The sequence below is a fragment of the Leopardus geoffroyi genome, chromosome D2, assembly GCF_018350155.1.
Source record: "Leopardus geoffroyi isolate Oge1 chromosome D2, O.geoffroyi_Oge1_pat1.0, whole genome shotgun sequence".
Lineage (NCBI taxonomy): Eukaryota > Metazoa > Chordata > Mammalia > Carnivora > Felidae > Leopardus > Leopardus geoffroyi.
Genome location: NC_059334.1, coordinates 10,294,733 through 10,322,009, shown reverse-complemented (window position 1 = coordinate 10,322,009; position 27,277 = coordinate 10,294,733). Strand labels below are relative to the sequence as shown.

General features: G+C 37.1%; 1 pseudogene; it reads right to left on the bottom strand.

The window, feature by feature from the left end:
* Window positions 1-16,348: 16,348 nt before the first annotated feature.
* Window positions 16,349-26,335, bottom strand: LOC123577283 (annotated as a pseudogene).
* Window positions 26,336-27,277: the final 942 nt, after the last annotated feature.

Below are 27,277 nucleotides of genomic sequence, written 5' to 3'. Positions count from 1 at the left end.
TTTATTTCTATGCAGTCTTCCTAAGCATCAGCTGGAAAATCTGTGCATTATCCAACACACTATCAGTGGCCACTATTTCCCTATTTCTTAATTTGATCACATTTCATCTTTTTTTAAAATCTTAACTATTATTATTATAAGCATTTTTCCATGTTGGCTTATTTTGTTAAAGTAAATTTTCAGCCTGACTACTCACTTGACTTGGAAGTTTACCCTGAGAAATTTACTTCATTGTTCAGATTTTGAGTATATTTCATGCTCTACTAATTTTATCTTATGTGAACACAATAGAAAGTAAGAATTATTATTAAAAATTAATTTGGTGTCAGATTCCGTATTCTGATCTAAATTGCTTGTCAGATACCAGTATGGCAAATATCTCTCATTCTGACTTATCCTTTGCTCTTTTCATGTCTCTTCTTTAATAGATGTTTTTAATTTTTTTTAAAAAAATTCATGTTTATTTAGTTTTGAGAGAGAGAGATAAAGAGAGAGAGAGAGACAGAGACAGAGACAGAGTGCAAGCAAGGGAGGAGCAGAGAGAGAGATAGGGAGACACAGGACCTGAAGCAGGTTCCAGGCTCTGAGCCATTAGCACAGAGCCCGATGCAGGGTTTGAACTCACAAACCGTGAGATCATGACCTGAGCTGAAGTCAGACACTTAACTGACTGAGACACCCAGGTGCCCCTAGATGTTTTTAATATTGATGTTGTTCAATTTGTTAGTCTTTTTTATGATCAATACTTTATATCCAATTGATCTGTCATTTGTTGTGAGGAAAACATATTTTAATAATATATGTCTACCATCTCCAACCCAGATGTGTAAAAAATCACATATATATGTATATATACAATAAAAAATTCAATCCTTCAGAAAAACATTGACTGGAAATGGAACCATAAACATCAGATTTTGAGAAATTCCTGGAAGTAGTAAAAGAGATCAATATAGAAGCAAAGGTTAAGATCAAAGCTACAGAAAAGTGTAGGCATAAGTATATGCAAGAGAAGACTGTACAGAGGTAAAATACAGAGCAACCAAAGCCCAGAGGAGGTATGATTTGTGGAAATCTCCAACAGATATGTCCCAGGATAGCTAGACTGTTCCATTCCTCTTCTTTCTCTCCCAAAGGACTATGGATTTGGACACAGGAATCAGAGGCTCATCAAGTAATTACAAATTCCATACAGAGAGAGAAACACTATGTCCAGAATATATATCATCTGCTGAAACATATCCAGCTCCCTTCCTCCAGTAACTTGAGACCATAGAGGAATATGGCTAAGGGACTGGGCCTAGGCACATGCTCAAACAATACATTTCATGTGCAAAGATAATCAGAGTTCTTCAAACAAAAATTAAAATCTGAGAAAATAATATAGCTAAGACAAAACTTTAAATTAAGTACAATTGTATATGCTGAGAAGAATTTTATATAATTGTATACGTAATACACTTACATAGAAACAATTGCATGTTATGCAATAGGACCAATCAGAACCAACTAGAGATCTTGGAAATTTAAAATCAAATTCTAATAAACAAAGCAAACAAAACTTCGGTAAATAAAAAGGGAGATATACATAAAAAGTGAATAAAACAAGGGGTTAACACTAAAAAATAGAATATAGAAAGTATAAGACAAAAGTTAAGACAGAAAATAGATCAAAAGGGTCCTATTTCTTTTGCAAGGAGTTCTAGAGTGTGGAGGAAAGAGAATGAATCAAACACAGGAAGAATGGAAAACAGAAGGGAAGGGGGATGGAGGGAGAGAGAGAGAGAGGAAGGAAAAAATAGAGCTTTCCTAAGAGCAGAATTGACATGAATCTTCAGTCTGTAATAGGCTCACCAAGTGCTGAGGGGGATGAATGAAAACAAAATATAAAATAATAATAATAATAATAATAATAATAATAATAATAATGGCTAGCCACATCCTGGAATGATTCTGAACTCCAAGTTAAAAGAAAATCCCAAACACTTTGAATTTGACCAAATAAGAAAGATAATGAATTTTCATCATATTTCTCATTAGTAACAGATGGTTCCAGAAGAAAAAAAACTAGCAATATTTAAGTTCTAAAGGAATATCCCATATTATGTTAAACAACTGCTCAAGTACAGTGGGGAAAAAGAAGTTGAAAAGGTAATGACTCTATCAACAAATCTGAAATCGTTAAATACTTTTTATTAAAAAAATACATGTGCCAGTAAAACGAAGTGTTCTTACACCTACTACAATAGACAAAGTGACAGCACCAAATGCTGGTGACGCTGTGGAGGGAAGAACTCTTGTTCACCGCAGCAGGAATCCAAAATGGTAGTAATTTTAGAATGGCTTGGTGGTTTTTCACAAACTAAACATATTTCTACCCAATCATCCAGCCCAGCACTTGTTGGTATTTACCCAAAGGAGTTGAAAACTTCTATCTGGAGGAAGTCCTCCACTTTTGATGTCTCATATGATGAGATTGGGCCCACATGGATAATCCACAACAAACTTGTTTTAAGGTCCATTACCTTAATTGCATTGGCACAATCGCTTTGGCCATGTAATTTAACACATTCACAGGTTCAGGAGATTAAGATGTGGGCATCTTTAGGGGGGCATTATTATGCCTACTATAGTCTACCCTCAGGCCTGTAAGCTCCATATGCATCCTACACAAAAAGTATATTCACTTCGCCTAAAAATCTCATTTAAATAGAAATATCATTAATTCAGAATCCTAAAGACTCAACAGTGAAACCATTGAAATCAGGTGTGGATGAGTAATTTTTAGGATGCCTTATTCTATCTACTGCTTTCTTCACTCATGAATCTTACAATTTAGGTGGGAAAACAGACAATTGGCCAGTAGTTCTAAAAAAACAAGTATGTTAAGAAAGATAAATACCAGTTTATATGGAAGCATAAATTAGAAGAGTGTAAAACTAAGTAAGTTTACTTCCGGTATCTGAGACCTAAAAGAACAGTAGATATAGCTAAGTGAAGTGGCCTGTATAAGATTAATAGATGGGGGTAAAGATAGAGCTGTAGGGAATCCATGAGGAAGGTTGTTTTAGGTAAACCAGGTAAGAGTGAACACTAACGTGGGGTGCCTAGGTGGTTCAGTCAGTTAAGCCTCCGACTTCGGCTCAGGTCATGATCTCACAGCTCATGAGTTCGGGCTCTGTGCTGACAGCTGGGAGCCTGAAGCCTGCCTCAGATTCTGTTTCCCTCTCTTTTTGGTCCTCTCATGCTTGCACTCTGTCTCTCTCAAAAATGAATACATTAGGGGCGCCTGGGTGGCGCAGTCGGTTAAGCGTCCGACTTCAGCCAGGTCACGATCTCGCGGTCCGTGAGTTCGAGCCCCGCGTCGGGCTCTGGGCTGATGGCTCAGAGCCTGGAGCCTGTTTCCAATTCTGTGTCTCCCTCTCTCTCTGCCCCTCCCCTGTTCATGCTCTGTCTCTCTCTGTCCCAAAAATAAATAAACGTTGGAAAAAAAAATTAAAAAATAAATACATTAAAAAAGAAAAAAAAAAAAGTGGGCACTAACTTGTGTTAGCCGAAGTAGGAATGTAGAACAGTAGATATTTAAAATTTGGAACTATATGTAGAAACTACATATCATTTATTGATTATAGGTTGGGGAGCTAGTCTAAGGATGAGTGAGCATCAATAAGGACCTCCAAGTTCCCCTGTATAAGCAGCAGGTGACAGAAGTACAAGTTTCAGGGCAAGGGTTCCAGATATGATGACATCCATTTGGGGAATTTTTAAGATATGAGGCAGGCAAGTGGTTAAATAGGTCTGTAGCGGGGCGCCTGGGTGGCTCAGTCGGTTGGGCGTCCGACTTGGGCTCAGGTCATGATCTCGCGGTCCGTGGGTTCGGGCCCACATCGGGCTCTGTGCTGACAGCTCGGAGCCTGGAGCCTGTTTCGGATTCTGTGTCTCCCTCTCTCTGACCCTCCCCCATTCATGCTCTGTCTCTCTCTGTCTCAAAAATAAATAAAAACGTTAAAAAAAAAAATATATATATATATATAGGTCTGTAGCTGTCTTGCAAGAGGGGTCCTGGTTGGAGTTTTTTTGGGGGATTAATCATAAGTGGCAATTAAAAACGCAAGGTGTGCCTGGGTGGCTCAGTCGGTTGAGCATACAATTTCAGCTCAGGTCACGATCTCGTGATTCATGAGTTCGAGCCCTGTGTCGAGCTCTGTGCTGACAGCTCAGAGCCTGGAGCCTGCTTTGGATTCTGTGGCTCCCTCTCTGTCTGTCCCTCACCTGCTCACATATTGTCTCTCTCTTAAAAATAAGCAACCATTAAAAAAAATATTTAAATGCCAGAAGATATATAAAACAAACAAACACAAAAGGAAATAGCAATGATTTCAATGACCCTGAAAGAGTCTTTAGAATAAAAAGAAAGAGGAAAGCAAAGGACAAGCATTCAAGGAACACCAATATTATAGAGATACTAAAGGAGATAAGAAAAGTAACAAGAATGACTAGGAAAATGTAGTAGGATGAAAAACAGAGCTTGAAATTAACACAGAATTTGGGTTGGCATGAAAGAAAATGCTTTCTAACTAGGGGCCCAACATGTGGAATCTGCTATTACTGAACTAACAGTGGACATGAGGGTGTGTCAGGAGTTGAAACAAGCATGGATATTAAATAAGGAAGAGTTGGGGCGCCTGGGTGGCACAGTCGGTTAAGCGTCCAACTTCACCCAGGTCACGATCTCGCGGTCCGTGAGTTCAAGCCCCGCATCAGGCTCTGGGCTGATGGCTTGGAGCCTGGAACCTGTTTCCGATTCTGTGTCTCCCTCTTACTCTGCCCCTCCCCCGTTCATGCTGTGTCTCTCTCTGTCCCAAAAATAAATAAACGTTAAAAAAAAAAAGTTTAAATAAGGAAGAGTTCAGGTTGCAGAGTTTGTATTTGACGGTAAATAATTAGGCAAAATATAGGTCCTTACAGACAAACTGATCCAGTGAAAATTAATGTTTATTATTTAGATCAATTCGACAGGTAATAACAAATGCCCAGGTTTATGGAAGTGTCGACAGGACTGTTCATGTTTTCCTTTCCATGCTTTTCCAACAAAACTAATATCGTTAACTTGTTACATCAGTGGACGTCATTACCTATGAAAGACAGTCTCAATCTTAAGGGTCTTCAATCTCATAAGTACAGTGATTGTTCAATTAGTAAATTTTCTGATGATTGATTCTCCTCATAAGCAAATCCAGTACTGAACATAAAGATAATCTGAAAGGTTTTATAGGGGATAATTAGTGAAGTTTCCTATAAGTAAACTGAATTTATGGGATCTCACTCGGTGGAAATCTGGGTTTCCTCTGCCATTGCATCTTCTGAGAGCAGGGCAACAGATCTTCAAACAACAGCAATAATGATGAGTTCTGTTAACTGGTTTCTGCCAAGCCTTGCTTTATTTGAAAATTCTTCCTGATTACATAAAGTTCTTCACAGGATGAGCCATCTGGCAATTTCTCCGAGTGTCTCACTGGGTCGATGGCGGAAAATAAGAACAGAGCCAATTCTCAGGGAACACAAAGGAAGCATGTCTAGATTGCCATGGCAGATTCTACATCAATGCCAAGTATCTCTGCATAGATGCCAGGTAGGATATTACCACTGGAATTTGATTTAACTATCGAGGGACATCTGACACCGAGCTTACTAATTACGTCTTTGCTAATTGAAATTTTCAAATCGCCATCATCTGCATAATTAAACATCTCAACCATACATTGCTTTGCAAAAAAACCAAAATATTGATATTGATAAATGCATAGTTAAATTAGTAGTAAACCTATTTTGGGAAATAAAAACATAGGGCAATTAATTTTGCCAACCTAATGCAGGTTTAAGTAAGCACAACATTAGGGCCATATAAGAACAGATAAAAAATGATAATTTGTTTGCAAACAAGAAAGCTACTTCATTTTAGATGGATTTTTATCAAAAAAAAGATAATGAAATTAAAATATGACTTTTTAAAAGTTCAAAAGGAATAAAATTTATACTTCATCCCAATGCCCAAAGTCTCCTAATAATAGATAAATAGAAATAATTCATTTTTATCTCCAATTAAAATGGTTAATTAAGTTTTAGTAGCTATGTTTTGTTTTGTTTTGTTTGGTTTTGCATGTCTGGGAATTTGATTCACTCTTCATTCAGCATGTATTTATTAAAGCCTAGTATGGATCAGGTGTTAGGGAACTGCTAGAAATAAACAGAATAACAAAACAGATTCCAATTCTAGGAACTGTCAGAAACCAACATGGAACCAGAGCGATAGATAAAGTTTTCACAAGTATTAGACGTTTTCCATATGTGGAGGAAAATACATTTATATTAGAGTTCTCGTCCATGTTAATTAGATATGTCTCTTAATAGGCAAACTTCATTAGATTTGACAAAATCCTTGGTTTCTTCGCTGTTGAGTTTCTTGAATATATGTATTCTGCCACACGCACATTCTTCCACACCCAGAGATCTTGGAGACTAGCTGTTGTACCATAAAGTTTATGCTTAATTAATGATTCTTCAATAAATATTCATAAATTAAAACAGTTTTTTTAGATAAATTACCTGTTTCACTTATTAATTTTGTACAATAATATGTTCCCATTTGATGATACCATTGGGAGAGTTAAGAGTAATAATACTGACTGAACTTCAAAATCCAGTTTGCTCATTACTATCACGGGTACTTTCTATTTCTCCTCCCTGGTCATCTTTAGGGGGCAGCGAAGGGGACCCTTGTGATCCCAGTTGGTTGCCACAGTTCTAGAAATTATACTAACATATGCCAAATTGAGAGTCAAAGAACTATGTATCATATTGTTTCACTTTAGGAGTAAGTAAACTTTTCCAGAAGCCTCTCCTTTGATTTACCTTATGTCTCATTAGTTAGGATTTTGTACTATCCACAACCTTAAGTCACTCACAATGGGGCTTGGGTTTACCTCAGTGACCTGAATTCTTAGATTTATAATTTGGGATGATATGGATGTTTGAGATTCAATCATTCTGACTCATTCAGAGTTATATTTTAATCATTTTGTTTCATTCAGAGATATGAAGGCTAAGAATTTTCGTGACAAGACATTCATTCTAACAGAGAGCGGGTGTGCACGAACTTGGCAGAATGTTCATGTTTAAACATCTGAGGATATAGTTTGCATTTGGATACAACATAGCACGTATTATTTGGAAGAACCCTGTAGCCCAGTTTTCCCAAAACAGAGGAAGCTTTAAAAAAAAAAAAAGATCCAAACACCAATATCTTTAAGATCCTGATTTTGGGGGTGACAAAATTGAGGGAACATGGATTAAAGTATCATAAGGTTTTGACCAGCAGTATTTTTCATGTTGACATTTTTGAAACCTATTGGCCAATGAAAGATAAATTTTGCGTCAGAAACAGCAGAGATCCACGTGAACACTTCTGATAAGAAAACTAAAAAAAAACATATTGTATGTATTGATATATGTGAACAACTTTTATAGAGTACTGACTGCACAGTTTAGATCCAGACAAAGCCAGAAAAACTATTAACCATTTCATCAATAATATACTGTAGCTCTCATTTTTGGCCTGCAAAATATGAGCTTTAAAGGATAATTAGTGAAGCAGTGTTTTAGGGAATGGCAATGAATTTGGTTTTGGAAATATGGCATTATTGTGTCATTTAGATAATTAATTGTTTAATCATTTAATATAATAAAGACATAAAAATGACTGATTCATGACATTTCATTCCCTCGCAGTTATTTTAAAAGTGCATATTCTAGGTAACATGAGTGCAAATATTTTTTTTCAGTATATGAAAGAAACTATTCTTTTTTTTTAATTTTTTTAACGTTTATTTATTTATTTTTGAGACAGAGAGAGACAGAGCATGAACGGGGGAGGGTCAGAGAGAGGGAGACACAGAATCTGAAACAGGCTCCAGGCTCTGAGCTGTCAGTACAGAGCCTGCCGCAGGGCTCGAACTCACGGACCGTGAGATCATGACCTGAGCCGAAGTTGGCCGCTTAACCGACTGAGCCACCCAGGCGCCCCGAAAGAAATTATTCTAAACTCAGACATAACACACACACACGCACACACACACACACACACACACACACACACACAAACTTAATGTTTACTGTATAGTGTATCAAAGATAATGTTTCTTCCTAGTTGTTTCACAAATTCTATTTCACTCATTTTCAAGATGGAATTTCTTACTTGATGTTACGTCTAACTCAGCTTATTGTATTTCATATTGACTCAAACCATTGTTAATAATTTTATATACTTGGATTTTTTTCATTTTTTAAATGCACAGGTACAACTATTGATTTCAGAATCACAATTTCTTACTATAACAGGAATTTAATTTCATCGCTTTAAAAAAATTTTTTTAACATTTATTCATTTTTGAGAGACAGAGAGACAGAGCGTGAGTGAGGGAGGTGCAGAGAGAGAGGGAGACACAGAATCTGAAGCAGGCTCCAGTCTCCCAGCTGTCAGCACAGAGCCTGTCATGGGGGCTCAAACTCACAGACCCTCACAGACTGCGAGATCATGACCTGAGTTGAAGTCACATGCTTAACCGACTGAGCCACCCAGGCTCCCCTAATTTCATCTAACTCACTAAGTCTTTGGGTGATTGGCATAAATTTGTTTATGGAACAATTCACTTTATCTGACTCCCTGAAACCAGCTTAGTTACTTGGGAATTAATTCATGATGTTTCTCTATATTCTTATTTCTTCTTCTTCCTCACATGCAGCCTCTAAGGGGCTGGATTCCATTGGCCATGGTTGAGGAATTAACAATGAGAAAATAAGGGGAGACTGTCTCTTATTAATAATACCCTGGTTGTTATCCTTCATTCCCCTCTTGTCTCTCTTAAATTCCATTATTCCAACCATTAACCAAACAGCCCTACACCTGCATGGGATTGCAGTCACACCTCTCCCCCAACTCCAAAGTTCCTACCAAAGCTTGATATTCTCCTAGTTGTCTATCTTGTTTTTCTCACCTCCACACAGAGCTCAAGAGTCCAGCCTTTGGGTGATTCTTCAAAGTTCCCAAGCACATCATCACCTGGAGGCTTTATGAACTTGCTATTGGCCCCTCTGTCACCCAACAGTCATATGACTCTTCACTCCTTTTATTCATGTTTCTATCCATCTGCCTTCTCCTCAGAAAGAACTCCCTTGACTCTGTATAGTAGCCACGCCTACCATTATGGTCCTTCTTAATCTGTATCATCATTTTCCTAGCATTTAATTGTTCTTACACTGTGAAATTATTAACCTGTTTACTTTTCTCTTTCCTACTAGAATATGTTCTATGAGGTTGGAATTATTATGTATCTAGTACACAGCTATATCTCTAGCAAATGAAACAATATCCGAGGTAGAAAATACATCTGGTATGGTGTGTGTGTGTGTATGTGTGTGTGTATATACATATATATATATATATATATATATATATATATATATATGTGTGTGTGTGTGTGTGTGTGTGTATGTGTGTGTATATATATATACATATATATATATATATGTATATATATATATATATTGGAGTATTACTCGGCAATCAAAAAGAATGAAATCTTGCCATTTGTAACTACGTGGATGGAACTAGAGGGCATTATGCTAAGCAAAATTAGTCAGTCAGAGAAAGACAAATATCAAATGACTTCACTTATATGAGAACTTTAAGATATAAAACAGATGGACATAAGGGAAAGGAAGCAAAAATAATATAAAAACAGGGAGGGTGAGAAAACAGAAGAGACTCTTAAACATGGAGAACAAACAGAGGGTTGCTGCAGGGGTTTTGGGAGGGGGGATGGGCTAAATGGGTAAGGGGCATTAAGGAATCTACTCCTGAAATCATTGTTGCACTATATGATAACTAACTTGGATGTAAATTAAAAATAAACAAACAAATGAACAGCAACAAAAAAACAGCCTCATCTTAAACTCAAAAAAAAAAAAAAAAGAAAAGAAAAGAAAAGAAAATACATCTGAGAATATATGGTGAAGTAAAAAGGACATACACTCTGTTCTGGGAGTTAAAAAATGGCTAGTGGGGACAAGAGGTATTGCGTTGCTCTGCTAAGCCTGCCATAACAAAATCCTACCCATCGGGGCACTTAAACAGAAATTAACTTTTCTAGAGTTCTGGAGGCTAGAAGTTCAAGACCAAGGTACTAGAAAATTCATTTTCCAGTGAGGACTCTCTTCCTGACTTGCAGGCAGCTCCCTTCTGGCTATGTTCTCACATGGTCTTTGTGTATGCAGAGACAGAGCTCTTAGGAGTCCCTGCCTCTTCACATCAGTCTTAAGGCATTAGGACCCCATCCTTACGATGTCATTTAACTGTACCTTCTTAAAGCACTATCTCCACATATAGTTGCATTGGGGGGGGGGTTAGACTCCCAACGTATGAATTCTGGGGGAAACACAATTCAGCCCTTAAAAGGTAACAGACAAGATTATTTTATTTCATACTAGAAAGTTTGAATGTTACCTCATGTATTTCTCTATTATTCATATCACTGTGTTTACTAGATCAAGTTATTAACCTACTTGATTTCTTCGACACCAAGTCTGTTTTCCCTGTGTTCCTTTGTTATTTTTTTTTCTTTTATTGCATGGCTCAGATAACTTTTCTAATACTAAATATAAGACATGAAATATTCTGGTATCTCTAAGGAAGGTCATGTGAGTTATAAATCATGCGTATATGAAATGTGGGCCTTAATTCCTTTGGAAAGATCGTGTTCTTTTTCCTATTTACCATTTTTATGGTCAAATATGACAGATGAAGTGTTTGATCTGGATGGAAACCATTTGAAATTCAAAACTAAAATGAAAGATAAAAGAGTGTACCACCTTTCAGTTATGAGATGAATAAAGTCTGAGGATCTAATGTGCAACACAGACACTATCATTGGCAACGCTGTGTTGTATAATTGAAATCTGCTAAGAGAGTTGAACTTGAATATTCCTAAAAAAAAAAAAAAAAAGGAAATAAGTGAAGTGACAGATGTGTTAATTAACTTGATGGGGGGGATCTTTTCACAGCATATGCATGTATCAAATCATCATGCTGTACATATTAAATAACTTACACTTGTATTTGTCAATTATACCTCAACAAAGCTGGGGACAAATTTTAAAAGCCTAACAAGAAAACTAGGGGCATCTGGATGGCTCAGTCAGTTGAACATCTGATTTGGCTCAGGTCATGATCTCATGGTTCATGAGTTCAAGCCCCACCACCAGGCTTGAAATCTACTCTTTTTAAGCACAGAGCTTGCTCCAGATCCCCTGTCCTCCTCTCTCTGCCCCTCCCCTGCTTGGGTTCTCTCAAAAATAAATAAAACATTTAAATACATACATACATACATACCTACATACATACCTAACAAGAAAACTGAAAGAGGAGAATAAAATTTGGCATGATTGGAACTGTGCCACGTGGATACACTGAAGAGAAATATTAAGTAACTCAGTGATGACTTATAAGTTGTTCTCAACTCTATCAGCTTTAATGCTCCTCAAGCTAGAAGAAAATGCATGCAGAATAAAACTTTATCTATCTATCTAATTTTAAGAAAATCATTAGGACGCCCAAGTTATTGCGTAAAGGAGAAAAGAAAACTAACTTATGAAAAAGATTGGGCAGCTCAGTTGGTTAAGTGCCTGACTCTTTTTTTTTTTAACATTTATTCATCTTTGAGAGACAGAGCATGAGTGGGGGAGGACCAGAGAGAGAGGGAGACACAGAACCTGAAGCAGGCTCCAGGCTCTGAGCTGTCAGCACAGAGCCCAATGCGGGACGTGAACTCACTGACTGCGAGATCATAACCTGAGCCGAAGTCGGACGCTTAACTGACTAAGCCACCCAGGCGCCCCTAAATGTCTGCCTCTTGATTTCGGCTCAGATCATGATCTCATAGTTTGTGGGATGGAGCCCCACATTGGGCTCTGTGCCGACAGTGTGGAGTCTCCTTGGGATTCTCTCTCCCTCTCTTTCTCTGTCCCTCCCCCCTCTCTCTTTCTGTCTCTCTCAAAATAAATAAGTAAACATGAAAAAAATTAAAACAAAACAAGGATTGGGATTTCAATATGGAAATGCTAGACAAGAAATTATAATGAGGATCACAGATGCTTGCACTTATAGAATGTGTCACTCACTGTAAATGCAACAACTCTAAATGCATTATTACATAGACATGCTTATTCGAGAACCATCATTAAATTATATTTCCACATGGTGAATACTTCTCAATAAAGTTCTAATGAAATGACTTATACTTTTCTCTCAATTTGCATGGTGTTTGCATTCTTGGGCAGCTCAGAGTGCATTAAACAATGCACAAAGTTTTTCTGTTTATGTGTAAAACGGAGTTATTTCTAAGCTCAGATAATCATAAAGATGTGTCTCCCCTATCTGATATTCTAAACTCAAGAAAGTCACAGGGTGAAATTTAATTGCACAGAATTATCACAGGCACTGCGGGAAAGCATCATACCTGGCCCACATTCACTGAACGTCAGTAGCACTCCTTAATCATCTTTACAACCTAAAATGCCCTCAGATATTTGCAAAATGTGTGCTATAAAAGATGGAATTGCCATCCCTCTCAATCCCAGCAATTGAAAATTACTAAAATGAAGTCACTAACATATCCAAATGAATGCTTTTCTTGTAGACTCTGTCTTTTGACACCTCCATTTCTAACTGTCCTGATTAATTTGTCATCCTAATTCTTAAATGCATTTCTTCACTCATTTAATAAACATTTATTAAGCACCAAATACCCTATTAGTCCATAAGAATACAAAAAAGGGCTCCCCAAAACCAAAGCCAAAAACAATCCAAAGAAAAAACTAGTTCTGTTAATGAGGGTTACAATCTATTAGAGACTCTTGGCCTATAATTTTAATTAAAAGCTCCCAAAACAAGAGTTATTCAACCTGGTTCCCACGGTTTTTACCCATGTTTCTGTTCTTTGACCCCTATTCTCAAACACACCAAACTCTCACCGGCCAAATAAACTCAAAGTAACAGTAACAACAATGGAATCTACTTTTAGTGGCTACTTTTGTAAGTAGATCAGCCCATTGAATAAAAGGACAAATTTTTAAGTGAGTTATATTGAGGTTAAATTTCCACACAATAAAATTCACTCTTTTAAAGCATACAGTTCCATGAATGTGGACAAATACATAGTCAGGGAGCTACCAAAATAACCAGAATATTTACTAAGCACCTTAAATTCTCTCATGGCACTTGGCAATCAATGTCCTCCAAAAACCAGCTGTCGGTAAACACTAATTCATTTTCTATTGTTATAATTTTGACTATTCCAGAAATGTATAGACATGGAATAATACATAAGGTAGCATTTTGCTTTTGGTTTCTTGCATTTTGCATTAGGCATTTGAGATTCATTCATACTGATGCATTTATCAGTAGTTCGTTCATTTTTTTATTTCAAGTAGTATCTCATCTTACACCCAGGAATGACATTTTTAGATAGTACGGTAAGTGTACGTCTACCTTCCTAAGAAATTGCTGGCAAATTTTACAAAGCAGCTATGCAGTTTTGCACTCCCACTAATAATTTATGCAGTACCCCATTGCTCCACAATCTTGCCAGGATATGGTCTTGTTAGTCTTTCTAATTTTTGCCATTCTACTATGTATTATCATAATTTTGTGATTTAATTTGCATTTTCCTGATGACTAATAATGTTAAAATATTTTCTTATGCCTATTGGCCATTTTCTGCCTTAGTGAAACATCTGGTCAAATCCTTTCCTCATTTTTTAAATGGGTTGTTTGTCTCTTATTTTTGAGTTACAAGGGTTCTTTATATATTTTGGATGTAAGTATATTATAAAATACATGTTTGCAAATATTTTCTCCCCGTAGGTGGCCTGCCTATTCATTTTCTTGATAGCATCTTTCAAAAAACAGAATCATTTAATTTTGATTATCAAGCCCAATTTATCATTTTTTCTTTTATCATTTGTGTGTGTGTCCTAATTAAGACATACTTGTTAATGCCAAGAACCCAGAAAAATACTTTTATGTGTTCTTCCATAAGAATTGTAGTTTTAAATCTTTCACTTATGTTTATTGTCCATCTCAAGTTAATTTTTACACAGTATATGTAATAGTATATGTAATTATTATTATTATTATTATTATTATTATTACTATTGTTATTAGCATATAGACCTCCAGTTAGTCTAGCAATTGTTGAAAAGATTCATCCTGGCTCAATTGATTCACCTCTTTATTTTTTTTAATTTTTTTAAGTTTTTTTAGGGAGAGAGAGTGTGCAAGCGGGGAAGAGAGGCAGAGAGAGAGGGAGAGAGAATCTTAAGCAGGCTCCACACTCAATGTGGAGCATGACCTGGGGCTCCATCTCATAATGGTGAGATCATGACCTGAGCTGAAATCAAGAGTCAGATGCTCAACCCACTGAGCCATCCAGGCACCCCTGATTCACCTCTTTATAACAACAAATGGACCATATAGATATGAAGTTTACACCAGGACTATTTATTCTGTTACTGACCTATATAGCTACCCTTTCCCCAGAAGGAATTTTGATTATAGCTTTGCATTATTTATATAATTAAACCCATTAAGTATATACTAATTATATAATTTTTGAAAAATATTTTGACCAAAGTCCTTTGCATTTACATATACATTTTTAATAAGTTTTGTGTGTGTGTAAATATATGTATATACATATATATATGTGTGTATATATATATATATATATAGTGAGTTGCATTGATTGATTTTCAAATATTAAAATATTGATTTCCAGAAAAACTCCACTGGGTGACAATTTAAAATTTTTTGAGAAGACTGCCTAGTTGGTATTGGTTTGTAGGTTCCTTTCCTGTTGATATCTTCGTCTGGTTTGAGTACTGAGATAATGCTGGCCCCATAAAATGAGAAGTTTCCCTGTTCCTCAAATTTCTCCTTAGATTGTATAGAATTGCTGTTATTTCTTCCTTAAGTATTGGTGACTGCCAATAAAGCCATCTGAATCTGACCCTAGAATTTTCTTTGTGGAGTAGAACTAGGATGTAGGCATCAGTTCAGAGAAATATTTCTTCAAGACTGGTATTTGTGAATACTTTGTTAGCTTAGGTACCTTAAGAAACTTATCTATGTAAGTTGTCAATTTTATTGGCATAAAGTTTTGTATATTTTTTTATTATACATGTAATGTGCATGGGATCTGTAGTGAGGTTTGCCTTTCCCTTCTTTGTTCCTTATGTTATACTTTGTGTCTTGTGTTTTTCTATCAGTCTGGCTAAAGCTTTATCAATTATATTGATCATTTCAAAGAACCAAGTTTTGGTTTCATTGATTTACCTGTTCTTTATTCTCTTGACTTTCTTGAAAGCTACATTAACATTGTATTCATTTTCCTCCAATTATTTTTCAGATTATTTTTTAGTGTTTCCATAATCAAAAGTACTCCAAGTTGGATTTTTGGAAGGTGGGGATTAACCATAACTTCATGAGAGAAATATCTTTCCCCAGAGGAATCGTTTGTGTACTTATGTGTTTATTCCCATCAGTAGGAAATTTTTTCATAATTAAATCATTTGCTACTATGATTTATCCAGATATTGCAAAAAGAGACTGTGTCTTCTCTACATGCTTAGTAGTTCCTTAGAGATTTCCTTTGCTTTGACTCTTGATTGTAATTACATATTCTTTAAATAATTTTTAAAGAAGAGTACAAAATTGAGATGTTTCCTGAGCCCTTATATATATGGGAATGCCATTTTAGATCTCAGCCTTTACCAGCCTTTCAATGTCTCTGGCTTTTAAGGTTGATGAACAATTGCATTCTGCAATCACATTAATATAGAACCTCTTATCTGTAAGCCTGTTATTTCTGTATGAATGATTTTTGCATTTGTGTCTTAGAGTTCTGAAAAATGTCATCGATAGGTATTCCAAAAAAGACAGGTGGGTCCTACAGTCAAGTATTTTGGGGATATACTGAGTTACATATGCAACATGTGCAGAGTGAACCTTCAAAGCTTATGTGGCAGTTCTCAAACATACTTAACAACAGAGTCCTTTGGAGTTCATGGAATCATGAGTTTGGGCTCTTTGTTACTACTATGTGCCAGAATCTTCCTGTAATAGCACTCACCTGTAGTCTGTTGAAAGAAAACATTCCTTCTGAACCATTGAGGCTAGTACCCTGGACATCTGGTTTAAAAGTAAGAGTTAATCACCATGCACAAAGCGATTGAATCACAGCTTCCAGGCACTATGTGCAATGTGTGATATAAGCTTTATTCTGTTTCCCTGAGGATGTCTGGGGTCGACCTCATGAAAGACTGGATCCAGAGTGGCATAAAATACCTGAACTGACATATTGGCTGCATCACAAACCTTTTTAAATTTTTTTTTAACGTTTATTTTATTTTTGGGACAGAGAGAGACAGAGCATGAATGGGGGAGGGGCAGAGAGAGAGGGAGACACAGAATCAGAAACAGGCTCCAGGCTCTGAGCCATCAGCCCAGAGCCTGACGCGGGGCTCAAACTCACGGACCGCGAGATCGTGACCTGAGCTGAAGTCGGACGCTTAACCGACTGAGCCACCCAGGCGCCCCCACAAACCTTTTTAAACTCACAAAGATGAGACACCATATTTTTGGGCAGTGGCTGCCCAGTTTGAGAATGTCTGGCAAATTGGGTAACCACTTTATCGTCACTTGAAAAATCACCAGCACAGAAAGAACCTCAGCAAAATCAGTAGGACATCGGTCTCACTGCAATATTGGATACTGAGTATATTCCAGCATAGAAGATATGGTATGTCCCATTTACTGGGGGAGATTTTCTATCATTCCAGGAGTTAATAAAGTCAGTGAACTCCTTGAGGAATGGGAAAGATTCAGCTTAAGAACTGCAGCTGGAGTTAACAATCTCCATCTTCTTTCAATCTGCCTCCACAGATTGTAAAATGACAATCCTAACGTGGTTTGTCTCTTTGCAGGAAATGCACCCTAGCAATACTTTGGATTCGTGAACCTCAGCCACTCTTCTAACGTCTTGACGCCACATCTCATTTCACAGGCGGCGCTGCAGACATCCTTAACAATTAGTTAAATAAAATATTCAGACCTTCCTCCATCCATGTTTTAAAGGAGGAACACGGTCAATATAAACTGGGCTCAACATTACCTCTCCACATGAATCATACCACGGTACTAGGGGGTCCCAAGGCATGCATTCAGAATTTCGAAGATTTCGTTTCGTTTTTATTCCTGTCACCTAAATATCTTTTATAGTTCTATCAGAAAATTTGTGAGATAGTTTCTCAAGGAATTGCATGCCAGTCTGATTTTTAGGTAGTGTTCTTTGGGGTGCCCTGTGAGGAATATAAAATATCCCGCTAAATTTGTCTTAAGTTCTTGGCTGCTGAGTAACTTTTCTGAACATTTCAATTAGCCGGCATTGGGACAAAGAAAAAATTGTCTAAGCAGCTTCCTGCACGTGGTGCTTCTGAATGTAGACTATCAACTATTACAGGACCTCAATCAAGTAAAAAGTTATGGCAAATGTGTTCTGATAAGGTATGATTATCAGGGGCACCTGGGTGGCTCAGCTGGTCAAACGCCTGACCCTTGATTTTGGCTCAGGTCATGATCCCAGAGTCGTGAGATCAAGCCCATGCAGAACATGGGGCCTGCTTAAGATTCTCTGTCTCCTCTGTCTCTGACCCTCCCTTGCGCCCTCTCTCTCTCTCTCTCTCCCCCTTCTGCCCCTCTGTCCAGTTGCACATGTTCACGCCCACACGCGCACACACACCCACACACACTCTCTCTCTCTTAAAATATATATAATAAAGGAAAGAATTGTTTATCAGTCTTGGAAAAATTGTTCCCCATAAAAAAATGCTTTACTCAAAAGATTTTAACAAGATCTGCTCTTCGATGCTTTTCTTTGTCTAGATGGATTTCATTGGTTTCAAAGTCAAACATAAACAGTTCGACTGCTCACTTGGTTTCTGGATTAAAGGAATCCATAAGCTTTTTAATCAGTGAGTAACTTTCACAAACTTTGATTTAATTCTCCATTTGTGTTTAACTTTTCGATTGTGGTGCCAATACATCTTCAAGGTTTATCTGCTTTGAATGAGCAATTTTCACAAAATCAGCCCCTCTGCCCGAGGCATCCCGAAGTGCGTCCGCAGAGAGTGGTGTGGGACCCCGGCAATGTAGGATATGCAAGCTCGGCCAGCAATCCTTTCTGAGGGATTTTTCCTGTGCAGTTTGAAATTCTTCTGAGGTACTGAGCTCAGGAACTCCAAATGGACCTCCGGGTGCTCGGTGAACAAGTGTAGCCAGTCGCCCTGAGGCTTGACATTGAAGACCGTGCCCGACAGGAAATAGCTGGTGCTGACTCGGGTGGCTGGGATCCTGGCTGAGGCTCCCAAGCCTTCGGTAGCTCAGACCCTTCCCCAGCTGCAAGGCCTCCGGCCTCAGTGCTGCAGCTCCTGCCTGGATTCCCTTGACTTTTGCTTTCCATGTGTTTTTCAATGTTTGTTTATTTGTTTGTTTAGAGAAAGAGAGAGGGCACATGCGAGGCAGGAGGATGGGCAGAGAGAAGGGGGGAGAGAGAATGCCCCTCCACACTCAGTGAGGAGCTCAAATCAAGAGTCACAATCTCCACCGACTGAGCCACCCAGGCTCCCCTGCTCTTTATTTTCTTCTTCCTGCTAGCTTTGGTTTAAATTGGCTATGCTTTGGTAACTTCTTGAAGTTAGCAAACCTTGAAGTCAGGTTGAGACCTGTCTTCTATTCTAAGATGAACATCCCTTTAAATTTCCATCTGAGCACTTCTGTAGCTACACTCCACAACACTCAGTTTTCAGTTTTCATTCATGTCAGAATTTCTTTTAATTTCTCTACACTTTTCTTCTCTGACCCCTTGGTTATTTTAAGGCACGCTGTTTAATTTCCAAATATGTTGGTATTTTCTAAATATGTTATTGATCCTGTTGTGATCAGAAAACACACTTTGTTGGATTAAAATTTTTTTTAACGTTTTGATTTATTTTCTGAGAGACAGAGAGAAACAGAGCATGAGCGAGGGAAGGGTAGAGAGGGAGACACAGAATCTGAAACAGACTCCAGGCTCAGAGCTGTCAGCACAGAGCCTGATGTGGGGCTCGAACCCACAAACCACAAGATCATGACCTGAACTGAAGTTGACCACTTAACCAACTGTGACACCCAGGCACCCTGTCACACTTTGTTGGATTTTAAAGTGATTGAGATTTTTGTTCTGATTCAGAATATGGTCTATTCACAAATTTTCTATGCGCAGTTTCAAAGAATGTGTTTCTGGTTCTTTGAAAGTATCGATAAAATTGTCAGACTTCTAGCACTACTGACAAAGAAATAAGGAGTAAAGACACAAATTACCAATATCAGCAGTGAAACAGGATGTCACCATAGATCCCGCAAACACCCAAAGGATGACAAGATTATGCTGAGAACAACTGTACACACACATATTCTACAACTTACATAAAATGGACCAATTCCTTAAAAAACATAGCCTACCACAACTCACCAAATATGAAATAGATCATTTGCATAGCCCTATGACTATTTAGGAAAATGAATTCATAAGTTAAGAGCTCTTCAAAAAAAAAATAGTAATCTGCAGGCCCAGATAGTTTCACTGAAGTTCTACCTAGCCATTAAAGAAGAATGAACACCAATTCTACACAATCCCTTCCAGAAGAGGATAAAGGAAGGAGTACTTTCCAATTCATTTTATAAAGCTAGTGCTACATCGATTCCAAACTCAAAGGCAATACGAGAGAGAGAGAGAGAGAAAGAAAGAAAGAAAGAAAGAAAGAGTAGGGGAGGGGAGAAGGGAGGGGAGGAGAGGGAAGGGAAGGGAAAAGAAAACTACAAAAATACCCCTTGTGATAACAGATGCAAATCTTTAACAAAGTATTATCAAATGGAATATGGAAATATAAAAAAAGAATCATAAACCCGAATAAGTTGGATTCATTTCAGAGATCAATGCTTGATCAATATTTGATAATCAAACAATGAGATCCACCATTGTTAACAGTCTGAATTAGAGAAAACAGGTTCATACCAATTGGTGGAGTAAGAGCATTTGACAAAATTTAATAGTCATTCGTGATAAAAACTCCCAGATAAAAAGGAATAGAGGGGACTTCTTCAATTAGAAAAATAGAATCTACTCTCTCTCTCCCTTGCTCTCTACCCCTCTCCTACTCATGCTCATTCTCTCTCTCAAAATAAATAAATAAATATTTTTTTTTTAAAAAAGAAAGGATAAATAGAATCTGTGAAAACTCTGTAGCCCACATTCTATTTAATGATGGAAGTTGGGTACTTTCTGTCTAGGATTTAGCACAAGGTAAGGATGTCTGCTCTCAGCACTTTATCCAACCTAACGCTGGAAGATGTAGCCAATGAAATAAGGCAAGACCAAAAAAAGAAAGAAACAAACAAAAGGCATGCATACCAGAAAAGAAGAAACAAAACTGTACTTTTGGGAGGAGACATAATTAGCTATGTATAAAAATCTAAGGAATGTATTAAAAAAGAAAAACCTCCTAAAACTAATGATACCAAAATTAAAATGGTAAGACTGTGATGGTTAATTTTATGTGCCAATTTCACTAGGCTAAGGAATGCCCACAGAGTTGGTAAAACAATATTTCTGGGCGCATCTGGGAAGGTGTTTCAGGAAGACACAAGCATTTGAATCAGTCGACTGATTCAGTGTGGGTGGGCATCATCCAACTCCTTGAGGATCTGTACAAAGCAAAAAGATGAGGGCATTCTCTCACTCTTCTTGATCTGAGACTTCCACCGTCTCCTGCCCTGAGACAAGAGTTCCTGCTTCTCCAGCCTCCAGACTCAGGGCTCACACTGAACTACACCACGGGTTTTCCTGGTTCCTCAACTTGCCAACCACAGATGGCAGACTGTGAGACTTGTCAGCCTCCACAACTGCATGAGCCTCTCTCTCAATATATAGTTGGATATAGATACAGATACAGATACAGGTATAGATATAGATGGTATAGATAGATATAGATATCCTAAATATATAGTTGATGATATAGATGATATAGATATAAATATAGATATAGATGATAAGATATAGATAGTGGTATAGAGTCATATAGAGTTACATAGTTATATAAAGTTATATCATTTTATATATAAAATATAAGAGGCTATTAATATACACAATATGGATTACTCTCCGGAGAATTCTGATGAGTGGAAACAAAATCCAAACCGGAAGAATTATGTAGTGTATGATACTAGCCTTGAAATGCCAAAATTTTAGAAATGCATGGCAAATTACTGGTTGCCAGGGGATAAAAAGTAGAGGTAGAAGAGAGGTGAGCTGTAACTATGGAAGGGAATGTAATAATAATGAGCTCACCTTGTGGTGATGCAATGCTCTGTACCTTGGCTATCTGAGTGCAATATTCTGGTAAAGACCTTTTCCATTAGATGGATACAGTGTTACCATTAGGTCATCATACTGGGTAACTCGTCTGTCTATGGGATCTCTCCATCTTGTATCATATAACTGCGTGTGAATGTACAACTACCTGAAAATAACTTTCAAAACAGTGTAATGTAAACAGTATTAATGTTCAGGAAACAGGCTTTCCCAAACTGATAGTATCATTCATTATACACAAAACAGATTTTATGAAAAACAATTTGACACTGTATTGCAAATGTATTTTAAGTCTCCCTACCTTTTTACTCAAGCATCTCTTTCTAAGGCTTTGACACTATATATAATCACATTATATTCTGTTTAAAGTTTCCATTATTAAAATTAAATGAGTTGATGAGATTTTTGTGCACAAAAAGGAAACTTATCTAAATGCCCGAATATAGAAAGAAGGCAAAATAAACTATGTTGTTTACATAGAATAAATGCAACCATATATTTGGATGGTACAAACAATGAGTAGAGAGAGCAAACTATAAGACTATGTTATATGTAATTTTAATTCTGTATTGATAATAGCCAAGTGTGTACTTATTAATATTTCATCTAAATATACTAAAAAAGATTGTTTGCTTCATCAAACTTTAGTCAGGCCTAAATTTTCTCCTAGACCTATGTGTGCATAGCTGAAAATCCAGTTTTAGCAAGAATCCTGCTAAGTCAGTTTAATCAGAACTCAATATCTGATCACTCTAGAAATCTGATCAGATTTTTCATCCTCCACCACCTGTAGGTGATGTCTGATCACCCTGGCCTGTGGCCTGCAAAGAATCCAGCGAGGTTGACTTAGCCAGAATGCCTTTTAACCTGATATTTTCTCTTAGTAATTTTCATTCACTGCCCTCACCCTGATCCTTGGCCATTAATTCCCACATACTCATGCTTTTTAGGTGTTGAGCCCAGTATCTGTCCCGCACTGTGAAATCCATTATAGTGGGACCTACATCTATCCTAACAGTCCCCAATGAAGTTTGCCTTAACCATCTTTAACAAACGTCACTGATTATTTTTTCCTTTAACAGTATTTATACCAAAACAAAAGTAATAGTTATGTCTAGAAAAGAAATTAAGGGCTTTTTTTAATAATGTTTTTCTTTATATATTCCTTGTATTTTCCTGATTTTCTACAATTAACATGTTAATTTCATAATCAGAAAAATAATCCTCTAAATTGAAGTTAATACTCTAAGACAAAAAAAAAAGATTGATTCTACCTTTTACAAATAGATTATGAATTTCATGCAGGCCAAATTGACAGCTAGTGTTATTTTCGTTCTCTATAACCTTGTTGATTTCTTCTTCACTTGTTCCATCAATTACTGAGAGAATGGTGAAGTCTTCAACCATAGGTTGGATTCTTTTTTAATTTTTTAATGTTTATTTTTGTGTGTGTGAGAGAGAGAGAGAGAGAAAGCACAAGTGGAGAAGGGGCAGAAAGAGAGGGAAACGTATTATTTGAAGCAGGCTTCAGGCTCTGAGCTATCAGCACAGAGCCTGACATGGGGCTCAAATTCACAAGCCATGATATCATGACCTGAGCCAAAGTCGGACACTTAACCGACTGAGCCACCCAGGCACCCTGAACTTCTTGTTTTATTTCTCATTTTAGTTCCATCAAGTTTTGCTGAGGTTTTTTTTTTGTTTGTTTGTTTTTGTTTTTTGTTTTTTGTTTTTTTTTAATGAGGCTTCATGCCCAGCGTGGAGCACAATGCAGGATTTGAACTTAGGACCCATGAAATCAAGATCTGAGCTGAGATCAAGACTCAAATGCTTTTACCAACTGAGCTACCCAGGTGCCCTGCAGGTTTTGCTAGAATCTTGAAGCTGAGATTCAAAATCATTTAGGGTTGTCTTGTCTCCCCACTGAGTTGACTCTTGGCTCTGGAGTCTTCATTATTGGAAATTGGCACACCTACCCCAACTTTCTTTTGTTAAGTGTTTGTCTACCTAATCTTTACCTTTAACTTACCTGCTTTTATATTTATGCTTTTATATTTAATGGGAGTTTCTCATAGACAGCATGTAATTTGGTCTTGTTTTTTAATTCAATGTAACAGCTTCTACTTTTTTAGTGGGAGTATTTAGATCATTTTGTTTAGCCTAGCTTAATGCAATGATGCATATGGTTAAATTCATCTTTCTATTTCTCCCATGTGTTCTTTGATTTTCTTTCTTTACGTCCCTTTCTGTGGACTATTTTGACTATTTCTGACTATTTCTGACTATTTCTTTTATTTCATTTTACCTCCCCTGCTTGCTTATAAGTTAACTTCTTTATTTTATTTTTGTATATTTCCTAACTTTCCCTCCAGAACCTTGAAAGCATTACTCATGGTTATTTTACCATCCTTTTTATTTTTTTTTTTAATTTTTTAATGTTTTATTTATTTTTGACAAGAGAGAGATAGAGCATGAGCAGGGGGAGGGGCAGAGACAGAGGGAGATACAGAATCTGAAGCAGGCTCCAGGCTCTGAGCTGTCAGCACAGAGCCAGACGCAGGGCTCAAACTCACGGACCGTGAGATCATGACCTGAGCCGAAGTCGGACGCTCAACAGACTGAGCCACCCAGGCGCCCCTTTACCATCCTTTTTAGATAGTCGCCACTTATCTGGGCCATACCTTACAGGCACATAATATATTCTTGTATCTTATGAGCACACGTCCTCCTGTCTCAGCACAACATTACTCTGGGTTTAATCAATCTCATAAGTAGGTGAGCTGGATTCGGGTTTAGTTGTTGCTTTTGTTGTTTCCAGTGACCTCAGATTCCACCAATGTAGTATTGCCTCAACCTTCAAACCCTTCCCTGACTTCCAAACAGGGTAAAATTCCAGAAACTGCCTGGCCTAGAGGTCTCTGATCGCTCTGTCTTCCACCTTCCTCAACCTTTAACCTACTCTCTTTCGATTTTGTAGTCAGGATAAGCTCTCCAATGTCTTCAGAGGCTGTTTTTGCTTTTCAATTCTAGTACTGTTCACAACTGGCAATTATATGTTCATTTCTCGCCTAATTTATTATTTTTACTCCCTTACTGAATTATAATTTCCATGAGTGCTTAGCACAGTCTGACATATTGTGTGTTCCCAGTAAATATATTTTTAAAAATAACAAATGAACTATAACAAGAAGAAAGCACACCAATTAAATTAAGACTAGATGTTAATTAGGAGCATAATGGAATTACCTAGACCATGTGTGCAATGTTGAGTAATTTCAGGCTTACAATTTTATTTTACATGGTGACTCTCTACTTTAAAATATTATTATATTTGATTCATTTCCTTAAAGTATGCTAAAACCATCAGAATTAAATAGATTTTGCTACAAAAGTGGCCTGTTCTATTTAGAGAAGTGCAATTACTTTGATTTAAAATAGTGGCTGATGGTCTCTGGGTCTGTGTACAAATTCAATAATCTAAATGTGTAAATAGAAGCATGTGGGGTTTATAAAAGTTATCTTGAAACTTGTGCCACACTTAACCACTTTTTTGACACTGTAGTTGCAAAAACTAAAAAAAAAAAATTAATAAGGTAAGAATTTCGACCACTATGATCTTCTCCCAAAATCTTACATATATATTTTTTTCTTTTACATCATCCCCTGACATTTAGCTTAGGAACACAGCCTGTTCACCTTAGAGACAAATAAGAAAATTATAATCTAACTGTAAGGTGCCAGACAATGGAATTTTGGTATTTGTATAGCACACTAAAAGAGTGACTTTTAAATTCCTTTTTAAAACCAACAGATTACAGAATATTTACCAAGTAAGCATACAATTATTAAGAGGCTTCACTATGCTACAAAATGTAAGGTGCAATTATGGATTCATAATCATTATTTGCGGGTGGAGGGACACAAACCTTCAGCCTATAGGAATGTCCAAGCTAAGTGTCATATTCTAGATCAGAGCATTTCTAGATCACATCATTGCTCCCAACACAGGTAGACATTAGATTTTTGAGAAAGGGGAAGGAGGAGGAGATGGAGCCATAGGACTGATTCACTCTTAGTATCATGCGCTTTATCAACTGTAGGCAAAGACCTTACATAGTAAGAGAATTCCTGCTTCACAAGCTGGAGGCTACCAAATTACGAAACTGGGAACTGGCTTAGAAGACACGAGGTGGTCCATAATAAAATAGACTATTCCTCCTCTTGCTAGAACATTAAAATAAGTCCACAGATCAAGGGTTGGAGATACAGCTGGTGCCTCCTATGGTTGTAACAAATGACTCATTTTTCATATCATTGTTTCTGATCCTTATGATTCTGAACTATGGCAGTCTAAGACATGGGTTCCTAGGGCCAAGAAACCTCAACCAGGGAACATAATGTTTTTGAAGTATTGGAGTCTGACATTACCACTTCATTCTGGAAGGTGAATCATGGTTTTGACTGAAATAATTGACCCTAATATCAATAGGAAATTTTTGAAATCCTAGCTGCAGTGATACCAGAAGCAGTAGAGATGTGTTGAAGACACATCTGGGTTGTCTGCACAGCTTCCTTCCTTTCTGACAATTACCGGTCTTCTGCATGCTTCCATTTCCAAGAATACTGTGGGAGCACCATAGGCGTTTGACACCAGACACAGGTGAGTGGACAGCACATAGGAACAAGATCAACACAGGGACACCCAAGGCCTTTGCAAGGTCAAGACTGCATAGCAAACTCAGAATCTGGTCCATGCAGCATTCTGTGAAGATAGATACAAGAAAATTGCTTATTCAGCTCAGAAATAATCTAAGCCACTTCCTGGACCAGCAGCAAGATCAAAATTTTGAAGAAAGAACAGACGTATTTTGCCCATGAAATGTCAAGATCTAATGTCAAGCAATAGTAACGAAGACACTATGGTATTTGCACAGGGGGACAAAGAGACCAATGAAACCGAGAGAGGAGGCCCATACGAACCACCCATATATGGAACCCTGATATATGACATAAGTGGCTGTACAGAATAGCACTAAAATGAGGAACTCATCAATAACTGGCTGTAAGCAATTAGCTGTTCCTCTATTTTTAATTAATTATTAATTAAAAATTAATTAATTATTCCTATAATAGGAAATATAAAATCAATTTAGAATAAGTGTATAAATGAAAGCAACGTTTTACAACTTTTGAGAGAAAATGTCGGAGAACATGTCATTAGTCTTGGGTGGGTAAGATGTATGCAGGTACACAATGTATAAACCATAAAAGTAAAGTTCAATAAATCTGATTATATTAAAATGCAAAACTTAGATTCACAGAAAGATACCATAAGGAGAGTTAAAAGACAAGCAATGGAAAAAAGCAATAACGTTGAAAACATAAATAAGAGAGCACATTAAGGATTTGAATAAATAAATAGATGCATTATTATTGAAAATAAAGAAAAATAACTCACTAGAGGAACAGGCCATTTCACAGAAAAAGAAACTAAGTGGCTAATACCAGGTGGAAAGATGCTTAAACTTTCTAATATTCAGGGAAATGCAAAATAAAATAAAATCCTATTTCACACCAATGAGATATGTATAATTTTAAAAGTCTGACAATATCAATAATTATTGAGACCATAAACAGGAACTCCTAAAATGGCATCCTCGAGCAAGGCTGAAGATGTGACTGTCCTACAACCTGGG